Raw genomic sequence first — 17,964 nt, forward strand, 5'->3', positions numbered from 1 at the left:
GGCAGTGAAATACAAAAGGACATGGACAGATTTGTAGACAAGTGGTAGATATTATGTAATGTGAACAAAGGCAAAATTGAGATTGGGGAACAGTGGTATTATTTTACAGGACTCAAGATAGGAGAGGGAATTGGGGGTTCTAATGGATAGATTTCTGAAGCCACCAGTATTGAAGAGGGTGCCGTGAAGGGTAACTCAGTTGATAACTGGGATTAGGAACCTGACTCACTAAGAAAAGTTGAATAACCTGGGAATGTTTATGCTGGAGGAAAGAAGACTCGGTCATTTTATTGAAGTATTTAAGATTCTGGTGGTTATAGACAGGGTATTTTATTAATATGCTTAATGTCAATTCTACATTAAAACATATAGACAGTTTTGATTTAACTACTTTACTCAATGTCATCAAATTCTAGAATGTTGGATAAATATTTGGAAAAAATAATTGATAAGAGGGTATAAGGCATTGTGGGATCTGATACTTCATAGTCACTGGGATTAGCCAACTGGACTGCAATAGACTTTTCAGATCCTATACATTCCATTGTTTCTTTGTATTTGCAAGAACCAACAAGATAAAATAAAAGTGGAACTTCAGAATATGTGCGTTGCAGATTGTCATTTATCTCACTGAATATTAATGCAAGTTAAACACTTATTTGCTGTTCTCATTGTGAATCATAATGCTGCCTCTATTTCACTGTCGTTTTGCATGCAGAATAACTAGTCCAAGGCTTGGTCTTGCAAGTAATTTTCATTTAAACCAAAGGATTATTTCTTGGAAATTATAATAACCTATGTGTAACCAAATAATTATTAATTATTTGTTGATTGGAATATTGATAAGTACCAAGATAAATAAGACAAGAGACTAGTTAGTTCAAATTATTTATCTCCCATTCTTAAAACCTTATCTCATACAGTATAATTACAGTTAGCTCCGCCTGGCCTGACTTCTGTTAGAGCACTGTATGCACAGTAAATAGTTTTACTTCAAGATTATCTCAACAGACCCCCCTCCCCCCACCTCCCCCATTACCCCTACCTCCCCCATTACCCCAACCCCCTTGGCATCCATAGATGTGACCTTCATGTGCCAGCCCCCTCTTTTTCTTAGAACTTTTCAAATTAACCTTAGTTTTAAAGAATCACAATTTTACACATCAGTCTGTGGTGAGATTATGATTTATAGTCACTAACCATGCCTGCTATTTCAGGAGAGGTGAGAAAGGTTTCCTTGTAGGCTACATGGAAAGTTGGACCAGATGCTTGATCAGGAAGGTCACCTTTTCTTTTCACTTGGAACAGAAGCCTCATTTGTCCCCTGTGTCAGTGTAAGAAGTTGTTCAACGGTGCAACAATTTCCATTGTTTTTCAGCTTTCTGAGATTTGGAGAAAACGAGTGACTGATTTCCCATTGACATATAAACCCTAATTTTAACCTAAGCTGCTTGGTGGGGATGGAACAGTTTTGAGACTGTCGGCTGCTTTGCACCCTGCTCGCTTTCACATGCCATTGTTTCAATGGGGAATAAACTCAGATGGGGTATACAATTGATGTGTGACCTGAACCAGCCCAGTTCTCGCCAGGCAGGTTAGGTTAAAATCAAGGATACAGTATAGGCTGGTTTACACAAGGGCTGGAATTCGTGTTTTGAAATTACAGTTAATTTGTTTAAAAATCTGCAGAATAAATGATGCAGTCTTTAATCTGTGTGAAATCTACAGTGATTAAACATCAGTTTGTGATAGGCACATAAACAAATGGATTTAAATCAAGCTGGTTTAAGCAGTCTAATTAAAATCTTAGTATTCTGTTATTACTCACTTCTCCACACTGACCAACATGTATGTCAGGCAGTAATGTGAAACCACCCATCTCTATCCCAGTTGAGAATAGAGAACTAGTATGAACACTGAGAAGTCACATTCAGTTTCAATCAGTGTGGTTGTTTTAAACTAAAGGAATCTTAATGTAACTGAAGTGTATATGAACTAAAATCATTTTGCAAGCTTTTTAAGGATCAGATTCTTGGGGATCTAAATTAATTTGAAGATCTCATGAGGTACATTTAAAGACAGTGTGGAAGTAGTTGCCAATTGTATAACTTGTGGGGAAATTTGGCTGGATTCAAGCAGAACTAGATAAGCTATCAGTAGTGTCTTATCAGAAGTTTTCAAAACCAAATGTTCTGGTAGGAATATGCCACTGGTGGAAATTTAGCTTTCAGTAAATGGTGTTACAGTTGAATTCCACTCACATAAATTATGACAACTTAGGTTGACTGTTCTGTGGTTTGTTGTGTCTGGTTTGGTTCCTACTTTGAAAGTTGCCGTTACACTTGGTCATTTGAGGCTTGTTTTCACAGTCTGGCCCTACCAGCAGGATCCCCATGCACTGCAGGGAACAGACAAAGCAAATTTAAAACCATGAATAGTTGAACTAGTGTTAATAACAAACAATTGTAAAATATGTACATCATATGCAGCTGTTACTACCTTATCTTCTTCACAGTTGTTTAAATATGTAGAAAATCACTGTGGAAGAATTTGCTATGTTTTCTTAGACATGTGGCCTTGATATTTTCACTTCCCTCTACCATCCCCCAAAACTGGTATCACCCCTCCTCTCTTAAAGGGGTGATTTTGATAAATAAAATAAACAAGGTGAAAGTCTGTTGTTTGAGGAACAAAGAACTGTTGGTAAGAAGACAGTTTGCAGTGTATACAGTCTGTAAATTTAACAGCATTTGGAAAGGGAAAAACATAGTGATAACACTTTAAAAATCCATCAGGGAGTTACGGATAATAATAGAATAATAGAAGTGGCAGTACAAAAATCATCAGGCTGCTTGGCTGTTTCAGTTATAAAATTTGTACAATAATTTTGAACAGTGTTTAAGTTTTTGTAAGAGAACCTTGTAGGACATACCTGCTTACATATTAACCAGCTTTATTGTCAGTTTGAGGAGACAGATAAATAGTTCATGTTTACCACATTCAGACAAGAGAATACACAAAGGATTAATTTTCAGTGAGCTACATCATCAGGGAGGTGCAATCATACTGCAGAATGATGTGCAATTCCAGATTACAGACAGTTGCTCTAGTTATTTATAGTATGGTCGACATGAGAGATCTGAATAAAATGCCTTTTCTCTTGCATTGTCACTCATCTGTCTGGAATAGATGTCCAAACCTAAAGTTTAAATTCATGTATAAATGATGAGTAGAATGACATTTTGGAAATGAAAGAAGTAATAGTAGTTTTTGGCACCCACACATCTTGTTTATTTGCATTTTAAGTTTTAGTTTTAAGTCAGAAAGAAAAAATGTTGCATATGTTCCAAGAAAATGGTAAATTTTTATTTGTTCTGGTATGTTTTAGGTGTTTCCCCCACCTGAGACCTTTTGTTTTTTATTAGTTACGTTTATTGTGAGGAAGTTGTGGTTTTTCAAGATATTTCCCACTTGGTCTTATCAATAATTTGTGATTTTGTTTTGTTTCAGTGTCCTCACTGAGCGCTTCCACCTCAAGAGTCACTTACGATGGTCACATTATCATCAAGAGGGTTGGACCCTGAATTTTGAATGTATGGAATTGAAATTTGTCATCTGTAGAGGGGCAAAAAGGTAAGCTAAATAACATAAGGCTGTGTGTGTGGAGGGAAGGGGAAAAAGTGGGAGGGAGAAAAAAGACTTAGATTTTTTTTACTTCTAGGAAATCAAATAAATTATTACTAAAAAGATTAGGTCACTCATAATTACAGATAAGTTGTACTAGCCCAGAGTTTCCATTGAATAACTATTAATATTGCAGGTTTGATCTTATAATTTTGCTAATTGTTACCTTTAACCTGAGGTGCATAAGCCAACACATTCGCAGGTCAAGCTGGATCTGAACTCAGTTGAATGTCTAGCTTGGCTGGATGGGCCAAACAGAGACTTGGAAGTTCTTCCTACCTGTTTATAGAATCTATATTAATTAGGTAACTGATTGAGGTTCTGGAGGGATATGTGGAAATTTAATTCAGTAAGAGAGTCAGTGCCTATGAGGGGAAGGATGGGGGTGTTTCAGTTAAACCATAGTATTCATGTACTACAGACAAGAAAACACAAGCTAAAGATCCTGCTCTTGATTGCTATCCAGTGATCCTACTGCAAAGAGCAGATTTGTTGAAATCAAATGAGAACTGGATCAGAAATAAAAACAGAAAGTGTTGGAAATACTCAGCAGATCTGGCAGCACCTGTGGAGAGAGAAACAGAGTTAACGTTTCAGTTACTGATGCGGTCAATCATATTCTCTGCTCTTTATCCCAGAATAAAATACACTAACCAGATTTCTTTAATAAACAACAAAATTACCAGTTTATTATAAACCAAGCAACGAAGCAAAGCATTAACACAGATTGAAATATGAAAGTTCCCTTTTTAAATTCCCCACACATAAACTCACACACAAACTGAAAAAAAGCAGAAATTCTCTCTGCTGAGGTCAGTTACAAAAATAAAACGAAGAAGAATATTTTGGCCAAACACTTGCTAATTCTTGAAGAAAAAAGGGAAGATATGGAAAGATGTCAGTTGTCCTTTTTTGGTCTGGTGTTCCAAATATGCATAGATGGCTGTCACTGGGATCTTTCTAGAGCAGTTCTTTTCAGGCGACATTAAGGATCAGTTTGGCAGGATTTCTAGGAGAAATGCGGTGTCAGGGGTTTCTGGCAGGCTTTTCAGGAGAAATGCAGCATCAGTTTCTCTATTTCTTACACTTGATTCTCAGGAAGTTCTCAAAGAGATGGAAGAAGGTGAGCTGATGGTGGCTGCTCTCGGTTGGTTTTCTCCAACTCTTCAAAATAGTTCACTCCCCAACACACTGCCCAAAGTGAAACCAAAAACAATACCTCAAGCCTCCTGACCCTATAAATCTTGACCTGTCACTTCTCTATAAACATCTTTCCCAGGTCACCAAGGTTTCTGTTGTTTACTGCTTAAAGCACATGACTTCCAGCATGGCTGTTTTTAAGCAACATCTCAGTGTTCTGATAACAACAAAGCAAAGTCCAGCCTCCACGAAATCTTTAGCCTACCAATGAAGCCATCTCCACAATTTAAATATAAGTCCTCAAAAACATACTGAACAAAAAGTAAAGAAACACTTTTGTAACATTTGGATGTATATGTTTTGGTATAATGCAATTGTAAGACAAAACTATATTGTGGTAACAGTCTGTAGAATATTAAAATAACAAAACTGTTTAAAATCTGATTTCAAATTGTAAATAATAAGAAATTATGCAGTCAGTGTTTTTGTTCAGATGGTACATTGATTGCATAACTTACATTTTAAAAATTTCAGTCACATGGCATTGTAGTGGCATATTTCTTGCAATTGTTTCTGGAAGAGTTACCCCCCCCCCACCCCCACCAACCATTTCTTTCTTGATATAAACAGATCTTCTATAAAGGATCTATTGTCAATAGAACATTGAACTCAATGTTGGAGTTCTCTGTTTGAATCTAGCCTGGACCTTCATCTGAATTCAGCTAGCAGCCACACCTCCCCCATCCAATCTCATCCGACACCTTATGCCCATATTTTTGGGCAATTTTTCTCAGTTCTAATTGAGCTGCAAAAAATAAGTCGTGTGGTGAGAGAAAAGTTCATCAGGGAGGCTCATTTTCCTCCTCAACATATAGGGAAGCTTGGTGGCAGGCGAAAACAATGGCGGTCCACCCATGTGGGTCGCACATTGCGAAGCTGCTGCGATATTAAGCGCGGTGGCTCATTTAAATAGCCGGGGCGGACCGCCCACCCTGATGACGTGGAGGGGGTGGGTGGTCTGTCCCCGGCAATGGTGTTAGCTGCCTTTGCGCAGGTGCTGACGCCATTTTTAAAGGGCTTCGAGCCATACATTTCAATTTTGATTTCAATGTTTAAAGAGAGATTGATTTAAAAAAATTAAATAAATTGGTCTTGCCCCTCTCTGACCCCCCAATAACCATAGATTTAATTACCTGCCCTCCCCTCCACCCAGAAACACATATCTTGTGCACCTGACCACCCCCTCCCCCCAACTAAAGTGCATCAACTTTACACTTTACTGCTTTCCACCATCCCCTCCACCAATGAGATGACGGTGACCCTGCTCCCCCACCTGCAGCACAGAGAAACTTACCTGCTCTCCCCCCCCCCCCCCCCCCCCCCCACCAGTGTTCCGCCTCGGATCCCTGGATGGGGATCTGAAGGCGCGGGAGTGCTGGCCATCAGCATGAATATTGTTCCGGGGTGGACGACGGGAGCGCAACTGTAATTAATTAATCATAATGAATTTACATTTTGAAATGGAGCTCCTGTTGCCGAGTGGCGGGGGGTCCGCCAAGAGACCTGGCCGCCATTGACAATATCGGGCCGGGCCTTCACAGCATTGAGGTGCGTGGCGGGTTTCTCCTGGATGCATTTTCTGGCCCCCTGCGCCACGATCCCCAATGTCGAGAGGTCTGTAAAATTCAGCCCATAGTCTGTTGGCCAATTCGAAGCATTGCTGGTGGAGTCTGAGGAGCCATCTGCATTATTTTTTCTTCTCATGGCAACAAGTAAAGTTGATACTCATTCAGCGTGTAACCTCTTTCCTCCAGAAAAGATTGTTATTGAAAAGTGCTAGATGGGCTTTGAATTTTGCTGAATAAGACAAAGTAACAAACTATGGGTTTAGGATTGACAATAAAAACAATTCTTTAAAAAACAAATATGTGAAGCCTGTAGCATTCTGAATCTTCTCCCATTCTCCTCCTCCACTTTCTATATATGCTTGTGAATATTATTGTTGACTATCCTAGCTATTTCCTGGTTATTTTCTTATTAATCTAGTTTTTCTCACTGTGCATTTACAGTTAGATAAATTAGGACATAAATATTTAGTATTGATCATACATTTATATAGCTTTATCATGATGTGATCTGTTTAGGTTTTCAAATTCAGCAGGTTCAGAGTCTTTGTTTTGTGCACATGTTAATGTGATAATGTATTATTGTTAATGTCTGGACCTGAAGAACTGAACAAGGTGCAGATGTGGAAGATCGGCTACCTCCTGGCATAGGTGGTCATGTTGATGGAGTGTCACAGTTGGCTGTTGATTGAACTGGCCTGTCACTCATGAGTGACTTGAATGTATTCTTAGCCTGGCTGCTTCAGGGAGTGACAGACATCGCTTAACCCATTACTGGTGCGGCTCTATGAAGTGACTTGGATGGCAGTAGTCCATAGTCCAAACAGTCCTTCAGTCCTGGTAGAAGCCAGTGATTCCTGTGAGGAATGAATAGGGGTAAATGAGGGATAAAAATGCAAGTATTATTTAATTTTGTTCATTTTTGTAACAATTGGTATTGCCTAGGGTTGAAATAACTCATTTTTAAATCCAAATAGCTTTATGCTATGTTCTGTTCCTTTGCACTTTTTTGTATCTTAGCATAAAGATTCTAAGCTGTCAATGTTTTTTACACTCAAAGACATCAAAGCTGTGCAGGTTATTAGGTTTGTGTTCTCATGAAACTCTCCTCAGGGTTGTATATTTGATTTGTTAGTTCTGCTGCTGTTAAGCCCTATGCTTTTTAACTATGTAGTGCCAGGGTAAGTGTGAATCCATTTGTCTGTAAAATCTCAGGTTCTACATTATCATGTCATGGTAAGATATTAGTTTTTTAGTCATTATGTAAGCTATTCTTTTAAGCTATTCTGATAACTAATGATTGATACAGTTAACTAGACTTTTTAATATTCTAAATTTTGTTAGATTTTATTTTTAAAACGTTACTACTTATCATGTGTGAAGGTATTATTTTGTAAAGTAATGGTTCTTAAAAAAAAAAGGTCTGACTGCACTGTGATTAGGATGGAATTATGCAATCTGTCTAATAATACTGGACTTTGTATTCCGCAAGATTAGGTGTAGTGACAGACATGACAGTGAAACTGGATCCAGCTGTTGTTGGACAAGAATGCACAGCTCTAGTGGGCGTAATTATTAACTTGGCTTCTGAGCAATTTATATATCATTGAAATCAATGCAGTGAAAATTTGACAGGTCCCGTAAAGGTTGGGGCATTCACTCTGCCAGGTTACCACCCTGGAAGTCAAGTTGAAAATTACCTCCAAAATGAAAGTGGCATTTCTGCTGGTTGTATACCATAAGAGGACTAATTCCAGAAAGTAACTTAAAGATTCAACAGCGGTCATTTTAACTTCACCGTCTGCAGTAACCTGGCAGTACGGATTACTGCCTGTTGTAGAACCTAGTTAAGTGTCAGGTAATGCATTTGGGAGAGGCTAGCAAGGCAAATAAAATAAATGGTAGGATACTGAGATGTGTGGAGGAACCTTGGAGTGCATGTCCACAGATCCCTGAAGGTGGCTGGACAGTTAGATAAGGTGGTCAAGAAGACATATGAGATATTTGCCTTTACCGATACACTCACTGCCAGAGCCAGGAGAACAGCTTTAAAAGGATTTTGCAATCCAACTGGTCCACAAAGCAAGCTTGCTGCATCCATGCTAAAAGGGTGGTGCCAATTTGTTCTGCTTCTGACTGTGTGCTCCAGTTTATTTCTCTATGTTATCAGAATTGATATATTAGGAAACTCAGGGAGGGAAAGAAATCGATAAACCTCTATATATCGGATGCTGTGCTCTGACTCTTGCCTTCCTTAAGCTCTGTTGCCTGCCATTTAAGAACATAGTGTCCGGACATTTAATAGACCTTTGGCTTATGGCCAACCTCTTGTAAACTCTCCTCTTACGCCAGTTGTGCCTTATTTCTTTCAATCACTCGTTTCAATATATCTATTAAGATGAAGGCTGAACACATTTGTTGCACTGCCCTAGCTTGCCAAAATTACACATTTCAACCCTCACTGGCAGCCATGCAGTGCTGTGCGTCCCTCGTGCACCTCAGATGTTTTGTGAAAACTGTCAACTACCAGCTAAACAAAACTAAGTTCTTTAGTTAGCATCCCCTGTGTCACTGGATTTCCCAAAAAAATTTCAAGAGCAATCAAAGCGCTGTCTTTCCGAAGGCTGGTCCTGCTTTCACAGCACTTCACAGTGGTCCTGCAGATCTAAATGTATCATCATTTAGAGGCACCCAGAGAGAACAGGAACGGAGAACATAAACTGCTGACTACTTTTCTTGTTTTATTGAGCAAGTGGCCCTTCAGCTTCCAGGTCACTAGAAACCCGACAACTGAATTATATTCTGATAAACATAGTCATGGTCTGAGCAATATGTGACTCCTGTCAGTAACGTGGTTGATTCTTCTTTGCTCAATTAGGGACGGATGACAAATAGTGGTCTAGCGAATGACACCCATACTCATACCTACTGCTGCAACTTTAACACAACTCAGTATTGTGTGGCTGTAAAATGAACAGCATCAATTCACCACATATCTGGCCGATTCACCACATGTGGTGAGTGGCGAGCGTATTGGACAACACGGTTCTATGACACAGAAGTTGTTTTATTATGATCTGTTACATAGTAGTTAGTGTATGTTCAGTGTCGCAGTGAACATAGTGTAGTGGTAAAAAAGCAATTGTCAAAATGTGACAGCATTCTCAAGAAATGGATGCATCAATTTCCTGATGGCTTGGTAGGTAAGTGGACCAGGTGGTACAATAACAAGTCATGCAGGCCAGACATTTGTATATTCACTCTCTGGTTTACGTTGAAATGTTAAATGTCAATAGGCTTTTAGACCATGGAGGTTACTGGCATTGAAATGATCCCATGCCCTCAATTGACAGCAACACAATACAATTGCCAGTAGGCATTGGGAGCTACCCGTGTGGCTGGTTTCCACCAGCCCCCTCCCCTACCAAACTCCCTGCCAACATCCCTCTCTGCAGCCAACTGCTGCCCAGAAAAAATCAGCCAGATCAGTACATATTAAGGATCAGTTATAAGCCCTTGCTGCTCTACATGAGTTAATACCATACTGGGTATAGAATTTACCTCTTAAGCTTTTAGGGAATCCTATCACCTATTCAAAATATATTTTTTACTCACACTTATGGTCCTGTCACAGGCTATTCTTTGGCTAAGGACTGGCGAGCAACTGCCTCTGCTGACTCATGAGCCTGGAATGACTAGCTGTCTGCTTTATTTTCCCTTCCTGTGGGGAATTATCTGGCTTTTCTCCCAATCCCCATGGGCTAATTGATATCAGTAAATCACTGTCTGAGCTATATCTGAAGGGAGAATCCTCTACACATTACACCAGAGCAGTAATACATACACACTGTGCTACCACAACATCCTTTATATAATTTGATATTCTTAACCGAAATGAGTATTGCAGGGATTACACTGTACACTGTCACCTCTTTGCAGATGTACTTGTTAATCATGGTGAGATCTGTAGTATCACCTGTTTTTATATTGGGAATCATTTCAAAGCTTTAAGCTTTAAATTTGTGTGAAACAGTAGTTTTACAAAGTAAAAAGGAAAACTATACATACTGGAAATCTGAAGAAAAAATGCTGTAAATACAGGGCCTATTAGTCAGAATTTGTTAAAAGAAGGTTATTGACATTTCAGATTTGTGACACTTCTGATGAAAAGTTTTATCTACTTTGGTATACAGTGGTGCTGTGTTTTTATTTTATACAAATGACTGTAAAGTTAGCTGTTCAAAAACCAATACATTTCTAAAAACCTAAACAGCATTTATTGATCAGGAAAAAAAATCTCCACCCTTTAATCTCCACCCTCCACCACCTTGCTTTGTGGACGAGTTGGATTGCAAAATCCTTTTAAAGCTGTTCTCCTGGCTCTGGCAGTGAGTGTATCGGTAAAGGCATCTCTCCACCCTCCACCAGTGTCAATCATCATATTTATAAAGAATATCTTAGAAGCATTGGGAGAAAGGAATGTTAAGATAGCTGCACTTCGTTCGAAATAGGACTTGCGAGGCTGTAACCTGTTTCTAAGGAGTTTACTCTAAGGTAGTTTAAGTGGGCAAATAAGCAAAATGGGCATAAGATTCATGATTATATTAGCAGATGAGATCCTGTAATTTAAGTAATGCAGGATGGTTTCTCTGTTAGATGCCATACATGAGCATAGTGATGTGTTGAGAATTATGAATAATGAGTTTGACTCATATAATTCAAAGCATTATATTAAGCATAGGTCTCAGACCACAAGTTTCTTACTATTTCCAGTTCAGTTTAAAATGACAAGAATAACAAAAAGCATTACAATGTCTGAAGCCTAGTTTTAAGTTAATGCATGCAGTAGTAATTTATTGTACTGCGGTGTCTTACAGTCTTTGTGAACATTTGAGTCACAATACCACTTATGATTTGCTACAGTGACTTTGATTAAAATAATTTTCAGTTGCTGTTTCACTAAAACAAAATTAAATCCATCAAAGTTAAAAACTAATTGGGTCCCCCTAAAGAGATGCTTTATTTACTAAAGCAGCATGTGTTCAGCAAAGCTGTCATTTAGCATTTCTTAGCTCCTCTGTAGATCTCAAAATTTGTCTTGTTGTACTTGTAGCACTTATCTGCAAAGATACCTTATTTTAACATTTAACATTTGCTTCCCCTTCTCTTCTTCCCAGTTTAAGTCAAGTAATTGGCTGAGTTCTTCTCATTTTAGCTGGCCAGCTGCCAGTGTGAATCCATTGTCTGAGTTGCTGATGATTGAAATTACCATGACATTTGTGCAGTGGTAATGGAATACGTTAGTAATTAATTTCATGACTCTGAGGAAGGTTCCATCATCCACCACCTCTGATCAGCAGGAGGGGAGGGGGAGATGATGAAACACTCCCAGCAGGCACTGTACTGCAGTAGTTAGCCCAACTCAGTGTCAAATTTAGTTTTCAAATCTTCCAACAAAACTGAAACAATTGGTAATTTATTACAACAAACGTCACTCATGTTTTTCAAAACAATGAAGTGAATTCAAAATGTAATTATAAAAATTAGAGAGGAAGACATTAATATTGGATTAATGAGCGCTATGGTGCACTGCTAGACTTTGCTGCCTTTTGAAAGGGACTGTGCAAAGATACATTTTACTTTAAAACAATTTTCTTGAAACTCATCTAAAATTGCTACTTACTGCCTTCTCTGTGGCATCTGTTTATCCATACATTTTGAAATCACCTTTAAATATTCAAGGATGTTTCTGATCTAAAAACACAGGTGACATTTGATGTTTAGCTCTTGTTGCCCATAATTCTCTCCTATAAAGAATGACACTTAGAATCAAATAGACTTCAATTAAATTAGCTGATTTTATGTAATAAAAACAAGAAATGCTGGAAATACTCATCAGTTCTGATGAAGGGTCACTGACCTGAAACATTAACTCTGCTTCTCTCTCCACAGATGTTGCCAGACCTGCTGAGTATTTCCAGCATTTCTTGTTTTTATTTCAGATTTCCAGCAAATGCAGTATTTTGCTTTAATTTTAGCTGATTTTAAGTATTCTATTGACAGTATATAGGTGGGAAATTGGAGTGGTGCAGAACAGGTGATGTTGAATTGGCATCCTATTTGCTCCTTGCCCGATTTTCTTTTACGTTAAATCAGCTGGTGATTCACCTTCACCCCCTTTATGTCTTTCAGTGGATCATACTAACAGCATATCAATTGTTCACAGCTATCGAAAGTTACAATATATTAAGACCCAAATTATGTCCTAACTTTATGTTTTATGACTGCATTTGTCATGGAAAACATTTGCATTGTATGTAAAGTCAAGAGTTGATCTTTTGAGAATTTTCCATGGATCCTGGATGGTGTGAAATCACAGCTTGTAGGACTCCAGTGCACCATACCATGGAATGTTAGGACTTAAGCTTGTAGGTGAAATCTCACACAGGAAAAGTTACCAATCCCCATTATGTGGAAGTAATAAGAGATTTCTGCAGAAGGAGGACAGGAAAATTTGAATGTGCGTTACACAGAATTTGTACATTTTTGTAGCAGGCAGTTACAGAGCAGCACTGGCTGAGGCTAGAAAGTAGGTCACTTGGCTGCTCCATTTAGCTGGGTGTAGAGTGTGATGCTTTGAAACTTGAGAGGAAAATTTGGAGACAATAAAAACATTATAAAAAGACAATACTGACCTGTTCTGTTAAGGGGCACAGTTTTGCATGAATAGAGTATAAACCGCTCTGTTATCTAGTAGTATATGTTCAGCAATATTTCTCTCTTCATTATGTAATATCTAATTTTGTTTCTAAATGATGCACTTTGTAAAACCAAGTCTCCACTGCAATCCCAAATAGTTAGTTTGGTGCAGTAGTTCATTTTCCCTTAATTTAATTCATCATTTGTGACTGTTTCTTTGCAATATCCAAATAACCCGTGAAACATCTTTGTAGATTTGGTGAGGGTGATATTTGTGGGGGGGTTATATTTGTGAACTTATTTTACAGAATTCTGGTGAATGTCCATTTCCTTTCAGTTAAATTAGTTCAGTTTTGTAAGTGAATATGGTTGAGATCAGCTGTGTTTGTGGATAACCAGGCAATTTGTGAATTGATTAGGGGCGACACAGTGGCGCAGCGGTTAGCATCACAGCTCCAGCGACCTGGGTTTGGTTCTGGATACTGCCTGTGCGGAGTTTGTAAGTTCTCCCTGTGACCACGTGGGTTTCTGCCGGGTGCTCCAGTTTCCTCCCACAGTCAAAGACTTGCAGGTTGATAGGTAAATTGGCCATTGTAAATTGTTCCTAGTGTAGGTAGGTGGTAGGAGAATGGTGGGGATGTGGTAGGGAATATGGGATTAATGTAGGATTAGTATAATGGATGGTTGTTGGTCGGTACAGACTCGGTGGGCCAAAGGGCCTGTTTCAGTGCTGTATCTCTCTGTGACTCTATTTGGCAGTGTGAATAAGTGTGTGTCATAAAGTCATAACAGCACAGAAGGAGGCCATTCAGCCCATCAAGTCTGTGCAATCTCTCTGCCAAGCAGTCCATTCAGTTCCATTCCCCTGCTCTATCCCCATGGCCCTGCAAGTTTACTTACGTCAAGTGTCCATCCAATTTCCTTTTGAAATCATTCATTGTTTCTGCTTCATAAGCTCAGTTCAAGGTCATTGCCACTCGCTACAAAAAAAGTCTTCCCTCACATCCTCCCTGTATTTCTTGCCCAAAACCTTTAATCACTGTTCCCAAGTTTTTTTAATTCGTTCATAGGATGTGGGTGTCGCTGGCTATTTTTTTTTTATTTAGAGATACATCATTAAAACAGGCCCTTTGGCCCACCGCGTCTGTGCCGACCAACAACCACCCATTTATACTAATCCTACATTAATCCGATAGTCACTACTACATCCCCACCATTCTGCTACCACCTACCTACACTAGGGGCAATTTACAATGGCCAATTTACCTATCAACCAGCAAGTCTTTGGCTGTGGGAGGAAACCGGAGCACCCGGCAGAAACCCACACAGTCACAGGGAGAACTTACAAACAACGCACAGACAGTACCCAGAACTGAACCCAGGTCGCTGGAGCTGTGAGGCTGTGGTGCTAACCACTGCGCCACTGTGCCACCCAGCATTTAGACCAGCATTTATTGCCCATCCCTAATTGCCCTTGAGAAGGTGGTGGTGAGCTGTCTTCTTGAACCGCCGCAGTCCTTGGGGTGTAGGTACGCCAACAGCGCTAGTTGGAAGGGAGTTCCAGGATTTTCAACCAGTGACAGTGAGGGAGCATTAATATAGTTTCAAGTCAGGATGGTGTGTGGCTTGGAGGGGAACTTGCAGGTGATGGTGTTCCCATGCATCTGCTCCCCTTGTCCTTCTAGGTGGGAGACGTTGTGGGCTTGGAAGGTGCTGTCAAAGGAACCTTGGTGAGTTGCTACATTGCATCTTGTAGATGGTACACACTGCTGCCACTGTGCATCAGTGGTGAAGGGAGTGAATGTTGAAGGTGGTGGATAGGGTGCCAATCAAGTGGATTACTTTGTCCTGGATGGGGTCAAGTCTCTTGAGTGTTGTTGGAGCTGCACTCATCCAGGCAACTATTCCATCACACTCCTGACTTGTGCCTTGTAGATGATGGCCAGGCATTAGGGAGACAGGAGGTGTGTTAGTTGCAGCACAATTCCTAGCCTCTGCTCTTGTAACCATAGTATTTATATAGCTCGTCTAGTTCAGTTTCTGGTCAATGGTAACCCCCAGGATGTTGATAGTAGTGGAGGATTCAGCGATGGTAATGCCATTGAACATCAAGGGGAGATGTTTAGATTCTCTCTTGTTTGAGATGGTCATTGCCTCACAATTGTGCGGTATGAATATAACTTGCCACTTAGCAGCCCAAGCCTGGACGCTTCAGTATCTGAGGAGTCGTGAATGGTGCTGAACATTGTGCAATCATCAGCGAACATCCCCGCTTCTGACCTCATGACTGAAGGAAGGTCATTGATGAAGCAACTGAAGATGGTTGGGCCTAGTTCACTACCCTGAGGAACTCAGGGTACTGGGATTGAGATGATTGACCTCCAACAACCACAACCATCTTTCTTTGTTCTTTGTGCTAGGTATGACTCCAACCTGTGGAGAGTTTTCCCCTGATTCCCATTGACTCCAGTTTTGCTAGGGCTCCTTGATGCCGTACTCGGTCAAATGCTGCCTTGATGTCAAGGGCAATCACTCTCACCTCACCTCTGGAGTTCAGCCTTTTTGTCCGTGTTTGGACCAAGGCTGCAATGAGGTCAGGAGCTGTATGGCCCTGGCGGAAACCAAATTGAACGTCATGAGCAGGTTATTGATGAGCAAGTGCTGCTTGAAAGCACTGTTGATGACCCCTTCCATCACTTTGCTGATGATCGGGAGTAGACTGATAGGGCGGTAATTGGCCATGTTGAATTTGTTCTGCTTTTTGTGTACAGGATATATCTGGGCAATTTTCCACATTGTCGGGTAGATGCCAATATTGTAGCTGTACTGGGACAGCTTGGCTAGGGGCGCAGCTAGTTCTGGAGCACAAGTCTTAGTACTATTGCCGGAATGCCTTTGCAGTATCCAGTGCCTTCAGCCATTTCTTGATACCATGTGGAGTGAATCGGATTGGCTGAAGACTGACTTCTGTGATGCTGGGAACCTCGGGAAGAGGCCGAGATGGGTCATCCGCTCAGCACTTCTGGCTGAAGATGGATGCAAATGCTTCAGCCTGGTCTTTTTAACTGATGTGCTGGGCTCCCCCATCGTTGAGGGTGGGGATATTTGTGGAGCGTCCTCCTCCTGTTAGTTGTTTAAGTGTGCATCACCATTCACGACTAGATGTGGCAGGAGTGCAGAGCTTAGATCTGATCCATTGGTTGGGGATCGCTTAGCCCTGTCTATTTCATGCTGCTTCCACTGTTTGGCACGCAAGTAGTCCTGTGTTGTAGCTTCACCAGGCTGACACCTCATTTTTAGAAATGCCTGGTGGTGCTCCTAGCATCCCCTCCTGCACTCTTCATTGTTCTTGTACCATCAGCTAATGGGAACAGCTTTTCTTTGTCTACCTTATTTAAACCAGTCATAATGTTATATACCTCTATCAAATCTCCCCTCAATCTCCTTTGCTCCAAGGAGAACAACCCTAGCTTTTCCAACCTAACTTTGTAGCGAAAATTTCTCATCCCTGGAATCATTTCTGGAAAATCTCTGCACCTTCACATACTTTTGAAAGTGTGATGACCAGAACTAGATGTAATACTAGATACGGGAATCATCCTCGAGCTCCCACATAGCACAGGAAGTGCACTCTCGAGGTTGAAGCAACCCTGCCATACCTTTATTTATTAGTTGACCCTTTGCTACTGCTAAAAAAAACCTTACCAATACTACAACAGTTTAGAATTAATAATAAAACCTTACTAGTACTGATAAATCCTACTAAAAATCAATACAGTTCACTAGTTAAAATAAACCTTACTCAAAAAAAGAAACAGCGACTCGCTTGTTCCTTATTATTAGGCTATTTACACACACATCTTAATAGTAATGTACTAACCGAGCTATTTAGAGTTATTCCTTAATGGCAGTTACTCACCAACCAATCACCTTGCAGCTTTCCTGTGACGTCACCGCTCACTTTGTTTTCAAGCTCAGGTGCGTCTGGACTCCTCTCCCAGAAGGTAAGTGCCGTAGGCCGCGATCCTCGGGCTCTATTTATCCCGCTCCTCATTCCGTGTTCTCCTGCAGGACCGCTCCTCTCCGCTGCTCTCCCAAAAGGTAATTCCGGGAGAGATGAGGAGGAATTTCTTCACTCAGAGGGTGGTGAATATTTGGAATTCTCTGCCCCAGAGGGCTATGGAAGCTCAATTATTGAGCATGTTCAAGACAGAAATTGATAGATTTCTGGATACTAATGACATCAAGGGATATGGGGCTAGCACGGGAAAGTTGAGTTGAGGTGGATGATGAGCCATAATCTGATTGAATGATGGAGCAGGCTCAATGGGCTGAATGGCCTACTCCTGTTTCAATGCTTAAACTATTGCCCTAGTTTTTAAAAAAGAACCTAATACTCAGGAACCTAATACTCACTGACCAATCACCTATCAGCTGTCCTCTGACGTCACTCTTTCTTTTTTGGAAATACACTGATCTGGTCCATACTGTTCCCCTCCTCTCTCTTGTAGTCTCAGCTGCTGCTGCTGGTGTCTCTGATCAGGCCCGCGCTGTGTGGAAGTGAATCTGTCTCTGTTTAAATAGTCAACTGTCATCGAAGTTGCAGTGTAGCTGAAGTAAAACATTGACCTCAGTGAAATGGCAAATACCTTTCTAACAGAAGTTAGTGAGTGACAGTGGTGAGGGTTATTTTAGTGAATTTACAGTAGTAACTACATTGTGTTGCAATAAAGTATTTGTTTAACTACCCTCAGGTCAGGGATGATATTTTTGGGTTATTGCATTAACTATTGTGTCAGCAATTGCATGTTACTTC

The 17,964-nt window shown here is 40.3% G+C and overlaps 1 protein-coding gene across 15 annotated transcripts in view; it reads left to right on the plus strand.

Annotated features, from left to right (window-relative positions):
* The window catches only part of LOC137380025 (forkhead box protein P1-like), a 621,483-nt gene that overhangs the window by 44,982 nt on the left and 558,537 nt on the right, over positions 1–17,964 (plus strand). For all 15 annotated transcript variants that reach the window (XM_068051516.1, XM_068051514.1, XM_068051512.1 and 12 more), the window contains one exon: positions 3,511–3,633. The gene's annotated coding sequence lies outside the window, so the exon portion shown is untranslated. The remainder of the gene's footprint in view (positions 1–3,510; positions 3,634–17,964) is intronic.

This window comes from Heterodontus francisci, chromosome 19 (assembly GCF_036365525.1).
Source record: "Heterodontus francisci isolate sHetFra1 chromosome 19, sHetFra1.hap1, whole genome shotgun sequence".
Classification (NCBI taxonomy): domain Eukaryota; kingdom Metazoa; phylum Chordata; class Chondrichthyes; order Heterodontiformes; family Heterodontidae; genus Heterodontus; species Heterodontus francisci.